The sequence below is a fragment of the Rhinopithecus roxellana genome, chromosome 11, assembly GCF_007565055.1.
Source record: "Rhinopithecus roxellana isolate Shanxi Qingling chromosome 11, ASM756505v1, whole genome shotgun sequence".
NCBI lineage: Eukaryota > Metazoa > Chordata > Mammalia > Primates > Cercopithecidae > Rhinopithecus > Rhinopithecus roxellana.
This window is the reverse complement of record NC_044559.1, coordinates 80,499,853-80,525,022: the sequence shown is the minus strand read 5'-3', so window position 1 is coordinate 80,525,022 and position 25,170 is coordinate 80,499,853. Positions and strand designations below refer to the sequence as shown.

Here is a 25,170-nt window from a genome sequence, read left to right as displayed (position 1 = left end):
ATGATGAGCATTTTTTCATGTGTCTGTTGGCTGTATGAATGTCTTCTTTTGAGAAGTGTCTGTTCATATCCTTTGCCCACTTTTTGATGGGGTTGTTTGGTTTTTTTCTTGTAAATTTGATTGAGTTCTTTGTAGATTCTGGATATTAGCCCTTTGTCAGATGAATAGATTGCAAAAGTTTTCTCTCATTCTGTAGGTTGCCTGTTCACTCTGATGGTTGTTTCTTTTGCTGTACAGAAACTCTTTAGTTTAATTAGATCCCATTTGTCAATTTTGGCTTTTGCTGCCGTTGCTTTTGGTGTTTTAGACATGAAGTCCTTGCCCATGCCTATGTCCTGAATGGTACTACCTAGGTTTTCTTCTAGGGTTTTTATGGTATTAGGTCTAACATTTAAGTCTCTAATCCATCTTGAATTAATTTTCATATAAGGAGTAAGGAAAGGATCCAGTTTCAGCTTTCTACTTATGGCTAGCCAATTTTCCCAGCAGTATTTATTAAATAGGGAATCCTTTCCCCATTTCTTGTTTTTGTCAGGTCTGTCAAAGATCAGATGGCTGTAGATGTGTGGTATTATTTCTGAGGGCTCTGTTCTTTTCCATTGGTCTATATCTCTGTTTTGGTACCAGTACCATGCTGTTTTGGTTACTGTTGCCATGTAGTATAGCTTGAAGTCAGGTAGCATGATGCCTCTAGCTTTGTCCTTTTGGCTTAGGATTGTCTTGGCAATGTGGGGTCTGTTTTGGTTCCATATGAACTTTAAAGCAGTTTTTTCCAATTCTGTGAAGAAAGTCATTGGTAGCTTGATAGGGATAGCATTGAATCTATAAATTACCTTGGGCAGTATGGCCATTTTCACAATATTGATTCTTCCTATCCATGACTGTGGTATGTTCTCCCATTTGTTTGTGTCCTCTTTTATTTCACTGAGCAGTGGTTTGTAGTTCTCCTTGAAGAAGTCCTTTACATCCCTTGTAAGTTGGATTCCTAGGTATTTTATTCTCTTTGAAGCTATTGTGAATGGGAGTTCATTCATGATTTGGCTCTCTGTTTGTCTGTTACTGGTGTATAAGAATGCTTGTGATTTTTGCACATTGATTTTGTACCCTGAGACTTTGCTGAAGTTGCTTATCAGCTTAAGGAGATTTTGGGCTGAGACGATGGGGTTTTCTAAATATACAATCATATGATCTACAAACAGGGACAATTTGACTTCTTCTTTTCCTAACTGAATACCCTTGATTTCTTTCTCTTGCCTGATTGCCCTAGCCAGAACTTCCAACACTATGTTGAATAGGAGTGGTGAGAGAGGGCATCCCTGTCTTGTGCCAGTTTTCAAAGGGAATGCTTCCAGTTTTTGCCCATTCAGTATGATATTGGCTGTGGGTTTGTCATAAATAGCTCTTATTATTTTGAGATACGTTCCATCAATACCGGATTTATTGAGAGTTTTTAGCATGAAGGGCTGTTGAATTTTGTCAAAGGCCTTTTCTGCATCTATTGAGATAATCATGTGGTTTTTGTCTTTGGTTCTGTTTATATGCTGAATTACGTTTATTGAATTGCGTATGTTGAACCAGCCTTGCATCCCAGGAATGAAGCCCACTTGATCATGGTGGATAAACTTTTTGATGTGCTTCTGGATTCAGTTTGCCAGTATTTTATTGATGATTTTTGTATCAATGTTCATCAGGGATATTGGTCTAAAATTCTCTTTTTTTGTTGTGTCTCTGCCAGGCTTTGGTATCAGGATGATATTGGCCTCGTAAAATGAGTTAGGGAGGATTCTCTCTTTTACTATTGATTTGAATAGTTTCAGTAGGAATGGTACCAACTCCTCCTTGTACCTCTGGTAGTATTCGGCTGTGAATCCATCTGGTCCTGGACTTTTTTTGGTGGGTAGGCTATTAATTATTGCCTCAATTTCAGAGCCTGCTATTGGTCTGTTCAGGGATTCAACTTCTTCCTGGTTTAGTCTTGGGAGAGTGTAAATGTCCAGGAAATTATCCATTTCTTCTAGGTTTTCTAGTTGATTTGCGTAGAGGTGTTTATAGTATTATCTGATGGTACTTTGTATTTCTGTGGGGTCAGTGGTGATATCTCCTTTATCATTTTTTATTGCGTCTATTTGATTCTTCTCTCTTTTCTTCTTTATTAATCTTGCTAGCGGTCTATCAATTTTGTTGATCTTTTCAAAAAACCAGCTCCTGGATTCATTGATTTTTTGAAAGGTTTTTTTGTGTCTCTATCTCCTTCAATTCTGCTCTGATCTTAGTTGTTTCTTGCCCTCTGCTAGCTTTTGAATGTGTTTGCTGTTGCTTCTCTAGTTCTTTTAATTGTGATGTTAGAGTGTCAATTTTAGACCTTTCCTGCTTTCTCTTGTGGGCATTTAGTGCTATAAATTTCCCTCTACACACTGCTTTAAATGTGTCCCAGAGATTCTGGTATGTTGTATCTTTGTTCTCATTGGTTTCAAAGAACATCTTTATTTCTGCCTTCATTTCGTTATGTACCCAGTAGTCATTCAGGAGCAGGTTGTTCAGTTTCCATGTAGTTGAGCGGTTTTGATTGAGTTTCTTATTCCTGAGTTCTAGTTTGATTGCACTGTGGTCTGAGAGACAGTTTGTTATAATTTCTGTTCTTTTACATTTGCTGAGGAGTGCTTTACTTCCAACTATGTGGTCAATTTTGGAATAAGTGCAATGTGGTGCTGAGAAGAATACATATTCTGTTGATTTGGGGTGGAGAGTTCTGTAGATGTCTATTAGGTCTGCTTGGTGCAGAGTTGAGTTCAATTCCTGGATATCCTTGTTAACTTTCTGTCTCGTTGATCTGTCTAATGTTGACAGTGGGGTGTTAAAGTCTCCCATTATTATTGTATGAGAGTCTAAGTCCCTTTGTGAGTCTCCAAGGACTTGCTTTATGAATCTGGGTGTTCCTATATTGGGTGCATATATATTTCGGATAGTTAGCTCTTCCTGATGAATTGATCCCTTTACCATTATGTAATGGTCTTCTTTGTCTCTTTTGATCTTTGATGGTTTAAAGTCTGTTTTATCAGAGACTAGGATTGCAACTCCTACTTTTTTTTTTTTTTCCATTTGTTTGGTAGATCCTCCTCCATCCCTTTATTTTGAGCCTATGTGTGTCTCTGCATGTGAGATGGGTCTCCTGAATACAGCAGACTGACGGGTCTTGACTCTTTATCCAATTTGCCAGTCTGTGTCTTTTAATTGGACCATTTAGTCCATTTACATTTAAGGTTAATATTGTTATGTGTGAACTTAATCCCGTCATTATGATATTAGCTGGTTATTTTGCTCGTTAGTTGATGCAGTTTCTTCCTAGCATTGATGAACTTTACATTTTGACATGTTTTTGCAATGACTGGTACCTGCTTTTCCTTTCCACGTTTAGTGCTTCCTTCAGGATATCTTGTAGGGCAGGCCTGGTGGTGACAAAATCTCTCAGCATTTGCTTATCTGTAAAGGATTTTATTTCTCCTTCACTTATGAAACTTAGTTTGGCTGGATATTAAATTCTGGGTTGAAAATTCTTTTCTTTAAGAATGTTGAATATTGGCCCCCACTCTCTTCTGGCTTGGAGAGTTTCTGCCGAGAGATCTGTTCTTAGTCTGATGGGCTTCCCTTTGTGGGTAACCCCACCTTTCTCTCTGGCTGCCCTTAACATTTTTTCCTTCATTTCAACTTTGGTGAATCTGACAATTATGTGTCTTGCAGTTGCTCTTCTCAAGGAGTATCTTTGTGGTGTTCTCTGAATTTCCTGAATTTGAATGTTGGCCTGCCTTACTAGGTTGGGGAAGTTCTCCTGGATGATATCCTGAAGAGTGTTTTCCAACTTGGTTCCATTTTCCCCGTCACTTTCAGGCACACCAATCAGTTGTAGATTTGGTCTTTTCACATAATCCCGTCTTTCTTGGAGGCTTTGTTCATTTCTTTTTACTCTTTTTTCTCTACACTTCTCTTCTTGCTTCATTTCATTCATTTGATCTTCAATCACTGATACTCTTTCTTCCAGTTGATGGAGTTGGTTACTGAAACTTGTGCATTTGTCACGTAGTTCTTGTGTTATGGTTTTCATCTCTATCAGTTCTTTTAAGGACTTCTCTACATTGGTTATTCTAGTTAACCATTCATCAAATCTTTTTTCAAGGTTTTTAGTTTCTTTGCGCTGGTTATATAGTTCCTCCTTTAGCTCTGAGAAGTTTGATCAACTGAAGCCTTCTTCTCTCAACTCGTCAAAGTCATTCTCCGTCCAGCTTTGTTCCGTTGCTGGCAAGCTGCGTTCCTTTGGAGGGGGAGCTGCACTCTGATTTTTTGAATTTCCAGCTTTTCTGGAAAAAGCACTGCTTTTTTCCCATCTTTGTGGTTTTATCTGCCTTTGGTCTTTGATGATGGTGACGTACTGATGGAGTTTTGGTGTGGGTGTCCTTTCTGTTTGTTAGTTTTCCTTCTAACAGTCAGGACCCTCAGCTGCAGGTCTGTTGGAGTTTGCTTGAGGTCCACTCCAGACCCTGTTTGCCTGGGTATCAGCAGCGGAGGCTGCAGAAGATAGAATACTGCTGAACAGCGAGTGTTGCTGTCTGATTCTTGCTCTGGAAGCTTCGTCTCAGGGCTGTACCCAGCTGTGTGAGGTGTGAGGTGTCGGTCTGCACCTCAGTTGAAAATGCAGAAATCACCCGTCTTCTGTGTCGCTCACACTGGGAGCTGGAGGCTGGAGCTGTTCCTATTCGGCCATCTTGGGTGTACCCCCTCACTACAATTTTTAAGTTTTGTTTAAAGAGGTTTCACTTTGAGTATGAGGATGGAAAAATCAATGAAAAGGGAGGAGAGGAGGACAGTTATTACAGGTAAAACAGCACCCCACAATTTTAGTTATTATTTTTATTAAAGTGTAGTTTTGTGTTTTTGAGACGAGGTCTGGCTCTATTGCCCAGGCTGGAGTTCAGTGGAGCTATCTCAGCTCACTGCGACCTCCACCTCCTGAGCGCAAGTGATTTTCATGCTTCACCCTCCCAAGTAGCTGGGACTACATGCATGCACCACCATGCCTGGCTAATTTTTGTATTTTTTGTAGAGACGAGGTTTTGCCATGTTGCTCAGGCTGGTCTTGAACTCCTGAGCTCATGTGATCCACCTGCCTGGGTCTCCCACAGCACTGGGATTTCAGGCAAGAGCCACTGCGCCTGGCCTAAAGTATAATTTTTCTGGCACCAATATTACTTGAATATGAGGGCAGTATGTTTAGCATTTGATCTTAACAATAACAGTTACCCTTTATTACATACAATTTATCAGACACATTTTGCGTATATGACTTCATTTGATTCTCACAACCTCTCTAGGAGACAAGTAGTATTTTTAGTACCATTGCAGTGAAGGAAACTGAAGATAAATACTAACCTTTAAGGGAGGAGACCACCCCTCACATTGTCTTATGCCCAATTTCTGCCTCCAAAGAAAGAAGAAGTTGTAACTAAAAGGCAGAAATGAAATCTACAGGTATACAGCCTGGCGCTGTGCCCTGGGCCTGGTTAAAGATCGACCCCTGACCTAACTGGTTATGTTATCTATAGATTCCAGACATTGTATGGAAAAGCATTGTGAAAATCCCTGTCCTGTTCTGTTCCGTTCTGATTACTGGTGCATGCAGGCCCCAGTCACATACCCCCTGCTTGCTCAATCGATCATGACTCTCTCACGCGGACCCCCTTAGAGTGGCAAGCCCTTAAAAGCGACAGGAATTACTCACTCAGGGAGCTCCATTTTTGGAGACCTGAGTCTTGCCAAAGCTCCCAGCCGAATAAAGCCCTTCTTTCTTTAACTGGGTGTCTGAGGGATTCTGTCTGCAGCTTGTCCTACTACACCTTTAGGCTTACAGCTGGTAAATGGAAGAGCCAAGATGTGAATCCAAGTTTGGCTCCAAAGAAGGGGTCTCCCAGACAGGTGTGGTGGCTCATGCCTGTAATCTCAGCATTTTGGGAGGCCGAGGCGGGCGGATCACCTGAGGTCAGGAGTTTGAGATCAGCCTGACCAACATGGAGAAACCCCATCTCTACTAAAAATACAAAATTAGCTGGGCATGGTGGCACATACCTGTAATCCCAGCTACTCAGGAGGCTGAGTCAGGAGAATTGCTTGAACCCAGGAGGCAGAGGTTTCAGTGAGCCGAGATCGCACCGTTGCACTCCAGCCTGGGCAACAAGCGCGAAACTCTGTCTCAAAAAATAAAAAAAAGAAAAGGGAAAAAAGGGGCCTTACTTCTTTTCCTTTCTCTCCTTTGCTTTCCTCTCTTTATTCCTTCTAAATTTTTATTATAGAAAATTACAAACATACCCAAAAATAGCAAAATAGTACAGTGAATTTCCATAACAGACTCTCTCCAACTTCAACAAGGATCAACTTTCGGTCAATCTTTCAACTCTATCTCCCACCTCCCCTTTCACCCCCAAGTTTTTTGCACAAAATTTGCAAGATTACATTGTTTCAACCATCAGCCCGTAATATTTCAGTGTGTATTTCTAAAAGATGAGGACTCTTTTATTCTAAACACGACCACGATATCGCCATTACCCTTAAAACAACGACTATATTATCCAACATCCAGATAGTCTTTGAAACTTCCCTTAAGTTTAACCATTGGTTTGACTCAGATTCCACATTGCATATGGTTCATCTATTCCTCAGATCTCTCTTAATCTGCAGATTTATTGTCTATTATTTTTTTCCCTTGAGATTTGTTGAAGAAGCACGTTTGTCCTGAGCATTTTCTGCAATCTGGATTTTGATTATTTCATCCCCGGGTGCTGCTTGGCATGCTCCTCTGTGAATTATTTTCTTACATTTTTTTGAGACGGAGTCTCGCTCTGTCGGCCAGGCTGGAGTGCAGTGGCTGGATCTCAGCTCACTGCAAGCTCCGCCTCCTGGGTTCACGCCATTCTCCTGCCTCAGCCTCCTGAGTAGCTGGGACTACAGGCGCCGCCACCTCGCCCGGCTAGTTTTTTGTATTTTTTAGTAGAGATGGGGTTTCACCGTGTTAGCCAGAATGGTCTCGATCTCATGACCTCGTGATCTGCCTGTCTCAGCCTCCCAAAGTGCTGGGATTACAGGCTTGAGCCACCACGCCCGGCCTATTTTCTTACTTTTTAAACACGTTTTTGCTGTGCTCCCACTGTGTTTAAGGTGGGAGCACCTGAGGCTTGGAGGCTAAGGAGGGACACAGAAACCAAGCAAGGAAACAGATACAAAATTTTATTTGTATTATTTTATATAATATATAAATATATGTTGCTTACGATATAAATATAACTCTATTTGTATTCAGAATATCATGAAATAAAAGCTTTTTTTTAAAAAAAAATTCAGGTGCTGTGGCTTAGGCCTGTAATCCCAGCGCTTTGGGAGGCCGAGGTGGGTGGATCACCTGAGGTCAGGAGTTTGGGACCAGCCTGGCCAAACCTGTCTCTACTGAAGATACAAAAAATTAGCTGGGTGTGGTAGTGTGCACCTGTAATCCCAGCTGCTTGGGAGGCTGAGGCAGGAGAATCACTTGAACCTGGGAGCAGAGGTTGCAGTGAGCCGAGATTGCAACATTGCACTCCAGCCTAGGCGGCAAGAGTGAAACTCCATCTCAAAAAAAAAAAAAAAAAAAAAAAAATTGGCCGGGCGCGGTGGCTCAAGCCTGTAATCCCAGCACTTTGGGAGGCCAAGACGGGCGGATCATGAGGTCAGGAGATTGAGACCATCCTGGCTAACACTGTGAAACCCCGTCTCTACTAAAAAATACAAAAAACTAGCCGGGCGACGTGGCGGGCGCCTGTAGTCCCAGCTACTCGGGAAGCTGAGGCAGGAGAATGGCGTGAACCTGGGAGGCGGAGCTTGCAGTGAGCTGAGATCCGGTCACTGCACTCTAGCGCGGGCAACAGAGCGAGACTCCGTCTCAAAAAAAAAAAAAAAAAATTGTACCAAAGAAGACATTGTGATGTCAAAGAGAACCAGACAGGTTTCAGGTTTTCCCTCTCAAGTCAGCTATGTATGACCTTGAGGGAAGACGTGTCCCTTACTACCTTTGGGCTTTGGGGTCCTCTTCTTAAAATGCTAGGTGTTGACTAAATGAGTGTTTTTCCAATCTTCTTAGAGCAATGGAACCTTTACGTCACCTGCATGAACTCTCACCCTGAATCCTAATATATAAAACAGCTAACAGGGGAGTTTCCCTGGGTGAAGTAGGGGAGAGCCATTAGATCCTGCCTGCTCTCACTCTCTGACCCTAACTCTCACATCCACCTCTCACCCCCTAGGGCAGCCACTGAGACACTTCTCTAGAACCTATGTCTCCATGGACCAGTCAAAACCACCGGATAAGATAATGTTTGATGTTCTTCTAAGCATCACGAAACCATGAAAAATGTGGGTGAGTAATGCCTCAGTTTCTGCAGTGGGGTTGGAGCTCTGTGTACGTTACTCTGTGTGTGTGAATTTATCTATCAATGGAGGTATGATGTGCCAGAGCTGAAATACTCTATTCCAATCTCCCTTTTTAGTCAGCCCTCCTTCAGTTGCAAGTGACAGAACCCAATTCAAACTTGCTCATGCATAACAGGGAAGTTATTAGTACATTTCACTAGGAAGTCCCTCCATATATTTGGCTTCTGGCCACGAGTTCAAGAGGTACCATCATGCTGGTCCTTTCCCCTTCTCCATTCCTCCAGGGTCTGCACGGCTTTCTTCTCTGGCAGATGTTCCTCATGTCATGGCCAGCAACAGCCCCAGGCTTACTTCCCACAGCCCAACAACCTCAATGGAAGGAGAGGGCCTCTTGCTTGGTAGTTCCGATAAAAGTCCGGCATGCCCACCTTCACTGGCCAGGTGTGGACCATGTGCTCATCTCTGAAACAGTCACCATGGCTGGGAGAATTTGGAATCTTAATTGGCCATCTTCAGCTGCCTAAGCCATATGGCTTAGGCAGGAGGATTCCTCAAGAAACATTGAGATGCTAATATTTAAAGAATGGGAAATATTCTCAAAAGACGAACACTCTACTTAAAGTGACCATATAACTTATCCAGACCAGAATAGTTTAGAGAGTGAAAAGGGGCGCCATTAACCATCACAGTGGGATGAACACACGTAAACTAGTAAACTGTTTTGGGCAACCTGGAACATGTGGTCATCCTAACTATTTCCCTCAGAGAAGCTAAATGACTTTGCCAAGGTTCTCAAGCTAATGAGTGAGAGAAATGGCTGTAGAACTGATTCTAGTACTTTCTGTCAAAAGGTCAGTGTCAGCCATGAGAAACTTGTTTCTGTGGTAGACTTGTCTCACAGAATAGGGTGTGAGAGTAGATTTTATGGAAAAATCAGAGCTTTGATGAAATTAGGCCAAGTGAGGAATCCTTTGTAGGGTCATGTCAGTGACCATCTGTAACAACTTTCCATCGTTGACATGTCTGGATTGCCTGTGTTAAAATATTTTGGGTGCACAGACATATTTATCCCCAAATGGTATGGTATTATCAGTGGTTAAAGAGTGTGGGTTTGAACCCAGCTCTACCACTTAGGAGCTGTGTGACTGTGGGCAAATTACTTAACCTTTCTGAATCTGTTTCCTTGTCAATGTCAGGTCCTGCCCTGTCTGCAGCCACCCACCTGCCCAGGCATTTCCCTGCGTCCTGCCCTTCTGTGGTCTGATTAGCTCGTTGCAGTCCTGGCCCTACCTCTAATCAGCTGGTGAGTGGTCAGCTTGTGTGTGTGGCCTCAACACTATATTGAAAAGTGTTAGTAAGTAAACCATAGGGATTTTATAGCATCTCTAGGGAATGTTAAACTGCAGGGAGGAAAAACTGTGAAAAGGACAGTCCAAAATGTAATTAAAAAAAAAAAAAATCAAGTCACGCCATCACCAACTCTCAGTAGTTCACAGAGCTAAAATTCCAAGTCAAAAAGTAAAAAAAAAAAAGCAACCCAAATATTTTAGTGGATGTCTTCAGCCTCAGACACCTGGTTTCGAAACACACCACCACCTGTGCTGCATTAAACCTGCGAAAAACCCAGGAAGGAAATACAGTGTATGAGGCCAGAAAAGGGTGGGTTCCTGGATCCCTTAGGTCAAACAGCAGGCTGTAAATGACTCTTTTCAAAACAGACACATTACTTCCCAAGATTGCGGCCTGCCACAAAAGAAGGTACACACAGAGGTTGTTCCCAGCAAGGGTTATACTATATGGTTATTAGGGGGAATAGAAGCAGCTTGATTCTCGCCAATGACAGGAAATAAGGTCAAGTAAAGATAACAGGTCTTTGAATTAAAGAGGCTTTAAACACACATCCTGGCCTCATGACTTTAGTAACGAGTAAGAATTATGGAACGAAGCCTCGGGTTTTCTTACTCCCTTGAAGCTGGGCTCCTGAAACACACCCTCTCCCCGATTAATGTGAAGGAGTCCTGTGTCGGGAAGGCACCGGCTTCCTCATTCATGCCTTTGGCTTGTTTATGTTCTTTCTAAATAGACCTCGCTGCTGCATTGCTAGTGAGCTCTGGGCTGGGATCGTTTCACTAGTTAGAAGTCTCACATATAGCACATTTGATGGTCTCGGTGGTAAATACCTTCAGATTTAGAGGTCAAGATTGTATGACTTTTGTCTAGATAATGGGGAAGGGAGCTCGCAAACCCCAGCCATCGTGGATCAGTATATTTCTGTTTTGCCTTATTGTTCAAGGACAAGGTATCCAAACAGGCTTGACTTAATTCCATGAGACGGAATATCAGTTCAGTTCAGGGAAAATGTAAAAAACCCCAAACATCAAAAGGTTGTTTGTCATGTGGAGAAACACCTGGTTGTGAGTGTGGAATCCCCGCCCTAATGTGCAGACTGCATTTATTAGATACCCACCGAATTCTCCTGCTCTTGGATAGGGAGGAGGGTGCAGGATGGGAATAGGGAATGGAGGGCAGTGGAAACTTAAGTCAAGCAACCCTTTATAACATTAAAATACCAGTCTGGTTTATTTGGCTAGCCCACTGGCTCTTCTACAAATAAGCCACTGGTTGAACAAACTCAACTTTTCTTTGGATTCTTGTTGGCATTTGTTCTAGTGCATGTGACTGTAGACCTGGGTTAACTCTCTTCCCCCATAACAACTAAAGAAAATGCACACATTCTTTGTACTTTTAAAGCTTCTCTTATCTGATAATCAAATAGAAAAAAGACCTTGATTTTGACAGCCAAGCCTGGTTGCAACCTACACTGCACTCTGTCGCCCAGGCTGGAGTGCAGTGGTGCAATCTTCGTTCACTGCAGCAACCTCCCGCCTCTTAGGTTCAAGCACTTCTCCTGCCTCAGCCTCCTGAGTAGCTGAGATTATAAGCGCCCACCACCATGCTCGGCTAATTTTTGTATTTTAGTAGAGACCATGTTGGTCAGGCTGGTCTTGAACTCCTGACCTCAAATGATCCGTCTGCCTTGGCCTCCCAAAGTGCTGGAATTATAGGCGTGAGCCACCGCATCCAGCCAAGAGATAATAGCTTTTCATTGCTTGGTCTCTATGATCTCTCGTAGCTCACGTATGCTCTCATCAGCTTCATGGAGAGTGTACAAATTTATAAAATGTTAATATTATCTCTATTATGTAGGGAATGGTTTGAAACCTTTTTGAGTTTCTTTGCTGTTGTTTGATTTTAAATAGATCTTTGGTTCCTTGGTTTTTATCTGAATTAAAAGCACAATTCTAGGTTTTTACAGTTCTGCAGTATTTAAAGATTGTTCGTATGTAGAGAATAACTCTTTTTCTTTCCACAAAGCAACCCATGTTCATTGTTTAAGAAAAGTAGATGAATATTTGCAAAAAGAAGAATATAACAGGTAATTCTGCCTCTCAAAGATGATTACTGTCTACATTTTGGTGAATTATTATTGCACATGTTTTGTAACTTTTCACCTAATTATATATCAAATATCTTTTCTCATCATTAACTGGCCTTCAATGTCATGTTTAATGGCAACAGAGAATTCTATCCACAGGCACCTCATTTATTTAAGTAATCCTCTATTATGGGCCTTCAGACTGTTTCCAATTTTTCCACTATCAAATAACATCATTGTTAAATAAACTCCAAATCATCAAATCCCAAGACGTGGTTTCCAGTTTCTGGGCCTTCATGTCATATCTGCTCAAACCTGTAGGTTTTTCTGAAAGTTAGAAATTCCCTGCATCTCAAACTAGCACCAAGGATACCCCTTCAAAAGGTTGAGATGTGAAATTCCTCTCTTGTTCCCAGCAAGAAGAGGCAAAATTGGGGTCATTTTCATGACAGCCATTACTGTATATGAGGTTCTACAGTAAGGCACCTCCCCTTCACATTTTCCTCTCATCGCAGGCCATTTCCTCACTGCAGCAGCAACCTCACCTTTCATGGGGATGTCCAAATGTGTCATGCCAATAAACTGTCCCTAAGATAAGGAAAAAGTTCACACACATGTGCTCTGTGCAATGCTCTAGTGCCTTCAGACAATGTCTCACTTTCTGTTCTGGGAGAGAATTGACTGGGTGAAGCCTTTTCCTCTTTAACTAGACTTGGACTCATTTGAAAGATGTAGACATGACTTCACGGGCAGGTGAAGACAGGTTATTTATCCAGAAGTGGAGGCTTCAAAGGGATTGGGAAGTATGGATGAACTGCCTAATAAAAAATGGCTCAGGAGAGCACAGGAAGAGTTCATGGGAAACCCTGGTCAGCTTCCCAAGCCTAGTTATGACCTGCTAATCCTGGGCAAAACTGCCAGGTGAGTAAGGGTTGTCTTCTGCTCTTCTCCTTGACTTCTTGCTGCTGCAAGCACTTAGGAGCATCATGGACTCCGTGGGTACCTAGGGCTCTTGCTGAGCCAGCTCTTCAGGCCAACTTTTAGAGTAGCCCCTCAATATTGGTTAGAAATAGGTCCATCCCCTGTCCTAGAGGAGGAGAATATTTGTCTTTCTTTTGGCAGACAGAGATCTGCAGGAACACAAAGATCACTGTGGAGATAAGATACCTTCTTGTGAGTGAAGCTGGTATTTGAAGGAGCTTTGGGTAAGGACTATCTAGAAGAATCACTAGGAGAGTTGCCAGATAAAATACAAGACACCTAGTTAATTTTTTTTGTTGTTTTTGAGACAGGGTCTTGCTTTGTCACCCAGGCTGGAGCGCAGTAGCATGATCATAGCTTACTGCAACTGCCACCTCCTGGGCTCAAGTGATTCTCCCATCTCAGCCTCCCAAGTAGCTGGGACTACAGGCAAGTGCCACTGCATCCAGCTAATTTTTAAATAATTTTGGTAAATTATTTAAAAATAATTACCAAAATTATTATTTGGGGGTTTGTTACGGTTCCCAGGCTGGGCTCAAAATCCTGAGCTCAAGTGATCTACCTGTCTTAGCCTCCCGAAGTGCTGGGATTACAGGCATGAGCCACCTGTACCTGGCCCAACCAATTAAATTTAAATGTCAGAAAAACAACACTTTTTTTTTTTTTTTTTTTAGTATAAGTATGTCCCATGCAAACAAAAAGTCCTGAGTATCCAGTGTCTTACATGTATTATTTCCCCCAATCTTTTGCAATTGTTTGTTTCTCTCACACCAGGAACAAGCCCATCTTACTTTTGAAGAGCGCAGAGCTCACTTATGAGGACAGGATGCACAAGTCTACTTGGGAAAGGCCAGCTAGCCTGGTGTGTTCAGCTCACTGTGATCATTAGATGGCATGACTTGCAGAACTAATGATCGGTGGTCAACCAGTGAGTTTGTTAAGCGGAGCCTATAAAAATAGTGGCTGTTGTGCCAAGTTCACAGCGCCAGGCACTGGAAGTGGCCAACAAACATTAGTATGATGATGATGATTAACTAATCCATTGTTTGATACTTAATTTGTATCAATTTTATGAATAACACTGTGACAAATACCTTTATAGTTTAATCTTTGGATAAATCCTTGCTGATTTCCTTAGACTATTTTTCTAACATTTAAAACATTTTTTTAAAAAGTTAAAAGTTTTTGTAGAGATGGGGTCTTGCTACGTTGCCCAGGCTAGTCTCGAACTCTTATTCTCAAGTGATCCTCCTGCCTTGGCCTCCCAAACTGCTGAGATTATAGGCATGAGCCACTGTGCCTGGACTAAAGTTCTTTATTTTAAATGAAATACTCCTTGAGCTTTTTTTTGATCCATATGAGTACTAGAGTTTGTGGCCCCAAATCTCTCTATGTGGCCAAATTTGTGTTATAAAATCTCAGGGAAATTTTATTATTGTTTTGCTATTTTTACCTCTACAATTTTCTTTGGTGTCTGAAATTGCTGGGTGGGTTTTCTTCTAGTTTATCTTTTCCTCAGGGCATACTCTACTTGAATCTTGGCTTTATACAGGGTGGTCTGGCTCTTCACTCCATATGAGATACCTGAAGGTCCATAGATGCCCCAGGTATGCAGTGGTGGCAATAGTTAATTTAGCTCTGATCTCCTGCTTCAACCCTGGCCTCAAGGAGGGAAGTACTCTTATTTTCTCAGAAGCTTGTTTGCTTATTTAAAGAACGTTTTTGTCTAACATTTTAAACTTTCCTTGTAGTCATGAGACGTGCTAGGATTGGCTGAGCTCAGAGCCTTTCCTCTTTGGACCATTTCCTAGGGAGGGAAACAAATTGATGAGAGTTTGCTACTGGAATGGATCTGAATTCTTATATCATCTCATTGTAGCTATTAGACTAGCTCTGAGCCTGTTTCCTCTTCTGTAGAGTGAGAGTTGCTACCACTGAGTGCTAAGCACTCAAGAGACAGTGTCCTTACCTTTTAGAACACATGTGAAAAAGAATCAGAAGAGGGGTTTCCACAGTGTCCTAAGTAACAAGAAAAAAATCATCCTTAATCCATAATGCCAATAAGTCCATGTGGATCCATTTTGCTAGGATGGATGGTTTTTGTTTGTTTGTTTTTCTGAGACTGAGTCTTGCTCTATCGCCTAGGCTGGAGTGCAGTGGTGTCATCTCAGCTTGCTGCAACCTCCACCTCCCAGGTTCAAGGGATCTCGTGCCTCAGCCTCCCAAGTAGCTGGGATTACAGGCGCCCGCCACCATGCCTGGTTAATTTTTGTATTTTAGTAGAGACAGGGTTTTGCTATGCTGGCCAGGCTGGTCTTGAACTCCTGACCTCAAGTGATCTGCCTGCCTTGACCTCCCAAAGTGCTGGGATTACAGATGTGAGCCACCAAGCCAGGTGGATGGGTGTTTTTATAGCTTGGCTTACACTGGAAAAGATGGACCAGTAATTTCTGTGAGCTCACCACTCTTCTTCCTCAGAAAAGGAGGCTTGCCAGGTTTTCTCTTTAGCTGTCATTTGTCGAACGGAGGCTGCTGTCAAATAGAGTAGCCAGCTACGAGGAGGCCAGAGTCGTTCACATAAGGCTTCACTTAGCTATGAAATCATAACAATCTTAAAATATCTTAAAGTTGGGGAACTTGCTTTTTCAAAACTCAATCCTGTTTGAGTATACAAGCCACAAGAAATAAACAACAAAGAAAACAAACATCTTCTTACCCTGGAAAAAAGCCATAGCTCATTGTTGGATGAACACATGGATCCAACTCTGCTCTCAAATACAACTCACACTCATTTTAAAACTGTCAGGAGTAATCTTTCATGACTTCAGAGTTAGGTTCCAGACTCCATTCCAACTCCAACCATGGAAGCAGGATTCCTGGACAGGTCAGTTTGAAGTAGCTTGTGCATGCAGTGGCTGGCTGGGAGGGGTGTGGGGGTGTGATTTGGACACTCGTGGGCAATATGGGAATACGGGAAATACAAATGAGCTGGGGTGACTGGTGCTCTTGCAAAGAACTTGTTGTGCCCCATGTATGGAAGGTAACATCCAAGAAGGACTCCTGCTGAGTTAGAGCCTATGAAATGGCTCTGCCTCACCCTCCCCTACTCTGAGGGTAAGAAAGTTTGCTTACTGAGGAGAGTGAATCGCACACGGATGCTGCAGGCCATGGGCTTGCCCTGGCTTGCCCGTCTTCCTGGCAAGACAAGCAGTTATTAGAGGCTGGTGATGACTCCCTGTGTCTGGGGACAAGCTGTCTGCATTTCTAGGAGATGGCTCCTTCCTAAGGGGAAAGAAAAGGTGCCAGGCTGTGGAAGGGTCCAATTATTGGCAGCTCTAGTTTACAGAATGATTGTCTTTGAGTGAAGTATGTGTTATAAAATCAAGCTGCCATTTTTAATTAACATAAAAGAATCTCAGTCCTTTCATGCTATGTACATGTATGAAAAAGGGAAATTCTTTATACACTTCTCAGGAAATGGCTTTCAGAGCCGCCTCGCCGCTCTGAGAATCTCCCTGGACAATGTCCCAAGGGCAATTGCAAACCTATTTCATAAATGGGTTTGTCTAATTCTTTTGTCTGTTGACTAACACCTTTATTCAACTATCTTAAGAGTTTGTGTGTGTGTGTGTGTGTTTGAGACAGGGTCTCACTCTGTTCCCCAGGCTCCTGGAGTGCAGTAGTGCTATCATAGCTCACTGCAGCCTGGAACTCGTGAACTCAAGTGATCCTCCTGCCTCAACCTCTCAAGTAGTCGGGACTACAGATACATGCCACCATGCACGGGTCATTTTTTGTGTTTTTAGTAGAGATGAAGTCTCACTAGGTTGCCCAGGCTGGTCTTGAACTCCTGAGCTCAAGCGATCCTCCTACTTTAACCTCCCAAAGTGTTGGGATTATAGGTGTGAGCCACCACATCCAGCCTATTTTAAGATTTAAAAAAATTCTAAATACTACTATCAAAGGCAGCAATTTCTGTTAATATCACTGTAATCAGCTCTGAGGGGTCGAATGGGCTGTGGACATCTTACTAGGGCCAAATACCTGTGACAGAAGAGTTTCCCAAGAGCTTCTGGAATATGGCTTAGTGTCGCAAGCTGGAAAGCTGGTAACCATATTCCGGGGTCTCAGAGTGGATCTGTGCTTGGTGGCTAATGATTCAGTGGACCATCCTGACCTTGAGCTTTGAGCTAATGCCACTGAACTAGCACTACAACAGCAAGCAACTCTGGATCTCGGAATCCTATTTGACTTCCAATCTTAGTTCTGCTATGCATAAATTGTGAAATCTAATCAACCTCTCTGAGTCTTATAAAATGAGGAAATAACCCCTTCTTTACAGGGTTGTGGGAAGGCAATAGAAGGAGATAATGTGTACAGAGTACCAAATTCAAAATTTGCCGAGTGGACAGTCAAGGATGATAGTGTTCCGGTCACTTCCACCTCTGGAAGTGTACCCCTTTGAAAAAAGAAAATCACAGTTAGAAAGGCTTCAAGTTCTGTTTTTAAGTTTTATTTATTTATTATTTTGCTTTAGGCACAGAGAACAACTTGATCCTCTTGAAGCAGATGATTCCCAAATGCACATTCTAAACTTGAGACATCTTCCAGGCTTCAGGCTTATGTGGAATATTCACAAATGGTGGTTCTATCATGTTAACGTGTCTAAACATAAAACTCATCTCTGTCTTCATCACCCCACCTCAACAAACACATAAATCCCAAGCAATCAACAAACCTGCTCTCCCTTTCAGAGTTTCCTGTTCTGTTAGTAACAACGCCATTGTTCAAGATGCCCAGACTCTTTGACTTCCATTCTCACCCAATCAGCCTCCAAATCCAGCTAAAGTCTTTTTCCTTCTTCCCTCCCCACCCCTGCTCTGGCCCCCTTGCCCTCCAGCCTTTCTGCCATTCATGCCATTCCCAGTACCAGCAGTTCAGATGCAATGAGAAATGTCTGTGAACTTTTGAGGTCTTCTCATTCCATTCCAGATTATAAACTCAGAGCCTCCTCTGACTCTGGAATTGGCACGGCCTTTCTCATCCATCCTGTCATTGTTCCCCCAACCACCTCCATTCAATTGCATTCACAGATTCTTTTATACCACTTTTGGGCTCAGGCTCTATATGGACTATGAGAAAGATTCCTTAGTTCAATCTCCCCCAACTTTCCATTCTTTTTTTGTGGGGGGGACTGAGTTTCACTCTTTCACTCAGGATGGAGTGCAGTGGCTGATCTCAGCTCACTGCAACCTCTGCCTCCCAGGTTCAAGCAATTCTCCTGTCTCAGTCTCTTGAGTAGCTGGGATTACAGGCATCCGCCACCATGCCTGGCTAATTTTTGTATTTTAAGTGGAGATGGGGTTTTGCCATGTTGGCCAGGCTGGTCTCAAACTCCTGACCTCAGGTGATTCACCTGCCTAGGCCTCCCAAAGTGATAAGATTACAGGCATGAGCCACCCCCTCAGCCCCAACTCTCCATTCTGACCCAATCTCTCACTTTCTGCTCCAGCCATATACACCATTTACTCCAATTGTCGTTCCCTTCCCCAGTCACATTCTTTCATCTACTCATCTGCTTACCTCATTTGGTGGTTCCCATGTTGCCTAAGAGACCTCCTAAACTCTTTCTTTATCAATTGATTGGAACCATGATCCTTTTGGACATTTGAATGTTTTCATCAATCTGCATTTTCTCATTCTATTCTTGGGGCCACCATATTAGAATCAAATGAGACATGATTTCTGAGATGTCCCCAATAACCACTATATCACCCTAGGAGATAACACAGATTAGAAGTTAAGAATTTGTTTTTCTGGTGTCAGATGAATCTGGGTCCAAATCCCAGCTCTATCATTTACTAGTTGCATGACCTTGGCAATTTCTTTAGCCTCTCTTCCCCTCTGTTCTCTCATCTATAAAACTGAATAATAATGCCTACTTCATGTGGTTGTTATGCACTAACGGGATAATGCATGGTGAAGCTCTTAGCACAGTGGCTGGCACCCAATAAGTGTTCAATAAATGATTGTGCCTGTCTTTTCATTCTTGCTTTGCTTAACTTTCTATGGCTAATCAGTAATGAAGACTGACTGTGACACTTAATTGCTTGTTCTAGGGCTGTGTAACCTTTAAGACGTGAGTGTCAGTGGTTAAAAGACGGCAAATGATGGCCGGGCGCGGTGGCTCAAGCCTGTAATCCCAGCACTTTGGGAGGCCGAGACGGGTGGATCACGAGGTCAGGGGATCGAGACCATCCTGGCTAACACCGTGAAACCCCGTCTCTACTAAAAAATACAAAAAACTAGCCGGGCGAGGTGGCGGGCGCCTGTAGTCCCAGCTACTCGGGAGGCTGAGGCAGGAGAATGGCGTAAACCCGGGAGGCGGAGCTTGCAGTGAGCTGAGATCCGGCCACTGCACTCCAGCCTGGGCGATAGAGCGAGACTCCATCTCAAAAAAAAAAAAAAAAAAAAAAAAAGGAAGTAATAGTTGACTGGGTTGTAAGATTTTCAGGGGCAGGGATAGTGTTACTTTCATCTTTACATCTCCAGTCCTAGACTGGGAATGTAGTAAGCACTCAAAAATATGTGTTTAAGTCAACTAAATGTTGAGTTGCAAAAATTTCATTGCAATGACTTCTGGTCAGTTTTCATCTCTGTCTCCGTATTTCTTATAGTTGTCAAAGCAAAATTCCAGAATTCTGGGATTCACTCATTCCGTCATTAAAAAAAGAACGTATGTATATGTGTGTGTGTGCGCGTGCGTGCGTGCGAGTGTGTGTGTGTGTATTATGTAGGAACATACACACACTTAAATTAGCACAGTTCTAGTCTAGCTTCACTGGATTTAGTGTGTGTTCTTCTTCCTTTCTTCCCACTGTAGACCTTTTGGGTTTGAGTCTGTCCTTAGATTTGTCCGTGGATTATAACCACACCAGAAGAGGCTTCCTGGAAGGACAGCCACCTACGTCTGTCATACCTGAATTTTGCCCTGGGGTTAAATCCTCAGGAATCCAGCTTTCACAGTGAGTTGGAAGAGATCACAAAGGAGAAACTTAGGTCTTCAGATTTCTGATGAGCCATTGCCATTTTCTTGAAAATCGATTGCCTTTATTTCTGGGCCATTACATTGGATTTGTCACAATATACTTATACATTGTATAGAACTTAGAGATGTACTATATAAGTTCCTAGTGTAGATGTACAGATGGACATTTAAGGTGCTTGTTTTGTTGGCACTTCTTAGGTTCTGAGCTTTAAAAATAGATATTTAATGTATAAATTTTAACTCAATTCCACACATTATCAAGTGTTTATTATATGTCAGGCACCATGTTGGGCACCATTTCTAGGGGCACTGAGACACTTACATGGTTACCAGGGTGATGAGTGAATGGTAGGTTGTGTTTTTCTTCCCCCTTACCTCCTTCTTTCCTTTCTCTCCCCATGCTTTGTGGTATAGAAAAAGACTTTCTGAGAAGAACCGTGCGTCTGAATTATGACCACTCTGAGCTATATAAGCATTTGTCTGTATTGTAGATGTTTACTGTGGAGTGCAGGAAAGATCTGGTGCCCCTAGGCATCTGGAGGACCTCAAGGATGCCCTGCCCCTCCAAATGGAACCAAGACCCTGAGGGGAGGACCAATGTGGTAGGAAGACCCAGGTGTTCGTGAGGTGGAGGGAGAAAAGAGACTGGAGAGGAAACAAGGGAATCCAGGGAAGGACCTTTGAGACTCTCTTCAGTCATCATTGTCAGAGGGCTGGTCTTCTTGAGGGTTTAGGAAGGGGGTAGGTGGAGAAGCATTTGTAGACTTTGCGGCTGGTGCACTGTGGTCACAGTAAGATGGGATATAGTCCTACTTTTTGACTTCAGATAATACTTCACCAAGGTCTGATCGTGTCATTTCTTCCTGAGCCTTTGGTTTCCCAAAACAAATCATTTCACTCTAGCTGTGGGTTAATATCACTCTGGCTCCAGGGCTTTGGCCAAGCTGACATGGGTGGGTCTTGTAGAGCTCTTTGTCCTTCCACTTCTGGATTTTGGGTCTACAGATTGACTGCTGACCTGAGCTGATAGTTCCTGAAATGTAGTCCCTCTCTGCTCCAGCCCTGCTGATCGCCTCCTTCCCATACAGGGTGTGAGGGGACTGCTGTGGACCTATAGCCTCTCCTGGCTTCATCTAGGGAAAGCAGAACCATCTTTTTTGGGACATTTCTGGTAGGAAGACACCTTTTTCTTTGGTGGTGAGCTTTGCCGTTAGATTGCTCTGGGCTCTTATTCATGCTCTGCTAGCTATTCTTTTTATGTTTTGAAACCTCTGGGATAGGGAAGTTGCTGGTTGTGCAACTTGGAGCATGTGATTTTACCTCTCTAAGCCCCAATTTTCCTGTTGAAAAGTGGATAAAATAATAGCTCCAACATATTATTGTTGTTGGAAGAATTAATGGGGTAGACTAAACTGCTAGGCATGAGAAATGCCTAATGAATGGGAGATACTGTAACATTCAGAACACTGAAGTTTTAATATGACCATGCACTTATCAATGAACATCAGCTGATTTAGCCATTATGTATTAGTAAGTCCTGATTGTGCTGGGCCATCTTGTCCTGGTTCTAGAGTAAAACCTGCATTCCAGGTATGTGTGTAGATGAGGCAGCTAGGTATACACTATGCTATGGGGTGAGGTAGGGCTTTCTTCATAGGGGATCCTATCAGTGACATCAGCACAGATCTAGGCCTCTGGAGAGGTCTCAGAATTGTAGGGACTGTGGCTGTTTCCACATGGAATATGGTGCTTAGGACTGATATAGAAAAAGCCATCTCCTGAGGGCTTCTGTATGATAGCGGCTCTTATGACAGAATGCTATGGAAACTTCTTTTCTTTCATGGACCACATTTAGGAGCACTGAACACTAGGGGCTCAACCCCATCTTATTTACTTGGGACCTGAGGGGAGACTTGAACTTGGCTCACAACTTAGGTTTGGTCATGTTAAATCCTGTTTGAGATCCTGGAAAAGGGTTTCCGAAGGGGGCCAGACTGGAGGGAGGACCATGGAGTCTCTGGAGGGAAAGTCACCGGCAGTAAAGAACCTTGGCAGAGACAGTGGAGAGCATCAGAAGGCAGCCAAATACCTAGGCAGATAGGGGCGGAGCCCCAGTGAAACCCCACCTCTAAGCCAAAGACAGTTTAAAAAGCCTGAAAGCCAAACTGCAAGTTCAATCCTTGGACCGGATTGAGAACTTGTCTTCCTGTTTGGCACACTTTCCTCTGATTGTTCCCCACCCTTCATCTATTTCACATATACCTACCCTTTCTTAATTGGTTTTCTACACTATCGTGCCCACCTTTGAGTGGTGTTTTTGCTTTAACGTTTTTTGCACACTCCCAAACCCATCAGCAAGCATTCCCCATTCTGAGTCCATAAGAGGCCCTGGGTCCAGCCGTACGAGTGGAACTTTCCTGCCTTTAGGTAGTGGGGGACCACCTGCATGTCCCCTCTGCTAAAATCTGTTTCATCACTCAGTAACATTCTTCTCCCAGCTCCTCATCCTTCAATGTACAGTGCATCCTCATTCTTCTTGGGCACAGTACAAGAGCTTGGGAACCACTGAACATGGGCACAAGCTACAACACAGGCAAGCTGGGGTACCTCAGCATGGCTAAGCAAGGCCCGGGTGGGGCATCATTGGACAGGGGTCCCTGACATGCGAAGTGACTGAGAAGAAAAATCCCGCATCACAGTCAGATTAAACAGGAGGCAGGGCTGAGAGGGGTCCCAGGTTTCTGGGTGTGCATGGCCTCCATTTCCATGCCTGTTCCCTCACTGGCCCTCCTACAAAGGATGCCCTGGAAAAGGGCTGGGGTAGTAAGGTAAGAACTGTCACTTGGAGCCCAATGTCTCTGCTGTGAAGAGCCCAGGAAACAGGAGAAGATCCTTAGAGGTGGGTGGTCAGGAGAGGGTGGTGGCAGTTCAGGCAATACCTGGTGGAAGACAGAAAAATAGTGGCCTGGCAATCACAGGGCAATAAGTTGGTATGGCCCTGAGTGAGGGGCTGTCAAGCTACATTTTACATGGTGAGGCTCATGTAACACAAGTTCTTACCTCTGTGGAAAGGGCATAATAACAGTACCTATCGTAGGCCGGGCGCAGTGGCTCATGCCTGTAATCCCAGCACTTTGGGAGGCCAAGGCGGGTGGATCGCCTAAGGTCAGGAGTTCAAGACCAGCCTGGCCAACGTGATGAAACCCCGTCTCTACTAAAAATATAAAAATTAGCTGGGGGTGGTGGTGGGTGCCTGTAATCCCAGCTACTTGGGAGGCTGAGGCAGGAGAATTGCTTGAACCCAGGAGGCAGAGGTTACAGTGGGCCAAGATTGTGCTACTGTACTCTAGCCTGGGCAACAAGAATGAGGCTCCATCTCAAAAAATAAAAATAAAAATAAATAGTACCCATCTCCTGGATTACTGACAGCCAAGAACAGTGCCCCACACAAAGTAGGTGATCAGTAAATGTTAGCCATTATTGTGTGAGAGCTGTCCAGGAGACAGACCTCCTGAAGAGAAGAGTTGAAAGTGAAATCCTAGGAAAAGCCTGGGCAGCCTGGGGTATGGCTATCAATGGGACCATGGTACTCACTCTTGGGTAAAAACATAGGAGATCCCAGTAACAAACACACAGGATCTGCTCCCCACCAGCTCTCTCACCAGCTCCCTGGTCCCTGTGGGCCTTGATCCTGGGACTGGACCCAGAGAAGACACTAGTTTGTAATAAAATTCATGGCTGATTTGTCTGCATCAAACTGATGGCTCTGATTGTAGCTTGTTGAAACAGTCTATTCTGGGGCAATTGAGGTGGAACAGTGTTTCTAAAGAGCCTTGAATATTCCCAGTGTTTTGCCTTTGGTGCAGGGTTGTATGGCAGGACAAAGCCTGCTTGCTTCCTTTTGCAGTGATCTTTCAGCTGGGAGATTACTCTCTTTACTTCTCCATCACAGCAGTTAACTCCCTCTACCTGCAGATATGTCCTTCCCACTGAGATCCTACTTAATTTCTAAGGCCCGGCTCATGTTGGATCAAGTCATTCCTTGCTCCTAGAACTCTTTGTTTATCTATTACCCTTGGTCATTATCCCATTCGTATTCTGCAATGGTTCATGAATCTCTGCCTCCCTTGCTTTGTTGTAAGTTCTTTGAGAAGGTACGCACATGCATGTGGCATCTCATTCATCATCTTATTCCCCACAGGCTTCTGTGATGTTTACTACAACTACAATGAAATCCCATGAAGTAAGAAATACATCATCCCCATTTCACAGATGAGGAAACTGAGGCATAGAAAAGGTAAGTGCCTTGCTCAAGGCCACTCACCTGGTGGGCAAAGAAGTCAAGATCCAAGCAATCCAGGGTCCCAGCTTCCTCACTACACTCTACTGACTTTCATGGTAGGAACTTCAATATTCCATGAATTGGGTATGGTTAGTTTCACAGGCTTTGTTCTGAATATTATCTATAATACATATTCCTGCCATTTGGGGATGATAGACCACTTTCCCTTCTGAAATGACTGTGTCCAAAAGACTGCCAAAAGCATCTTATTGAATTGCCTGTCATTAGCTTAAAAAATTTTCCAGAAGATAAAAAAGAAAGCAGCACATAGTGACAATGCAGCTTTATCCTTGGGGCAGACAGGCTTCTTTGGGGCTGCTAGATACATGAGTAATGTTTCAAGTTATATGCCTTTCAGTTTGAAAGACTTTGAATAAGGCTTAAGATCGCATTTGGAAGACCTTTCTTCTACTTTTCCCCAGCTAACACTGCAGTCCCTCTGACTGAGCAATTTATCCTGAAACATCAATATATAGGGTCTGTTCATGTCTTAGGAAATGTTCTAATAATTCATTTTCCCTTCTCTGTGAAAGTCATTGAATTGAATCATGCTCTCAATGAAACTCTCTTAAAATCCATTAATGAAAATGTTAGTACCTTAACAGAGTACCATGATATCCATCTAGATTTAAATATTTATTGGGCAAACAGGAGAAATGATTAAACCCCCTTAGGAAAATCAATCAAAACTTCCCCAAAGCCTTGTCTTGTAACTAGTGTCACATACCAGCCACACTCACCCTCTCATCTGCTTTTTTGGCACTAAATTCAGTCAGCTGAGACCAAGCTACCGTGTAAGGAACAGATTAAACTAACATCCATCAAGGTGAAAGATAATTATTACTTGTGTCAGACAACACCTGTTTTTGCAGCATTCTTCAACTTAGTTAAACTGGAGACAGGCTAAACTTTCCACTG

The 25,170-nt window shown here is 43.1% G+C and overlaps 1 pseudogene; it reads right to left on the bottom strand.

Moving 5' to 3' along the window:
• LOC104665807 overlaps positions 1–25,170 on the bottom strand; it is an 82,896-nt pseudogene that overhangs the window by 23,232 nt on the left and 34,494 nt on the right.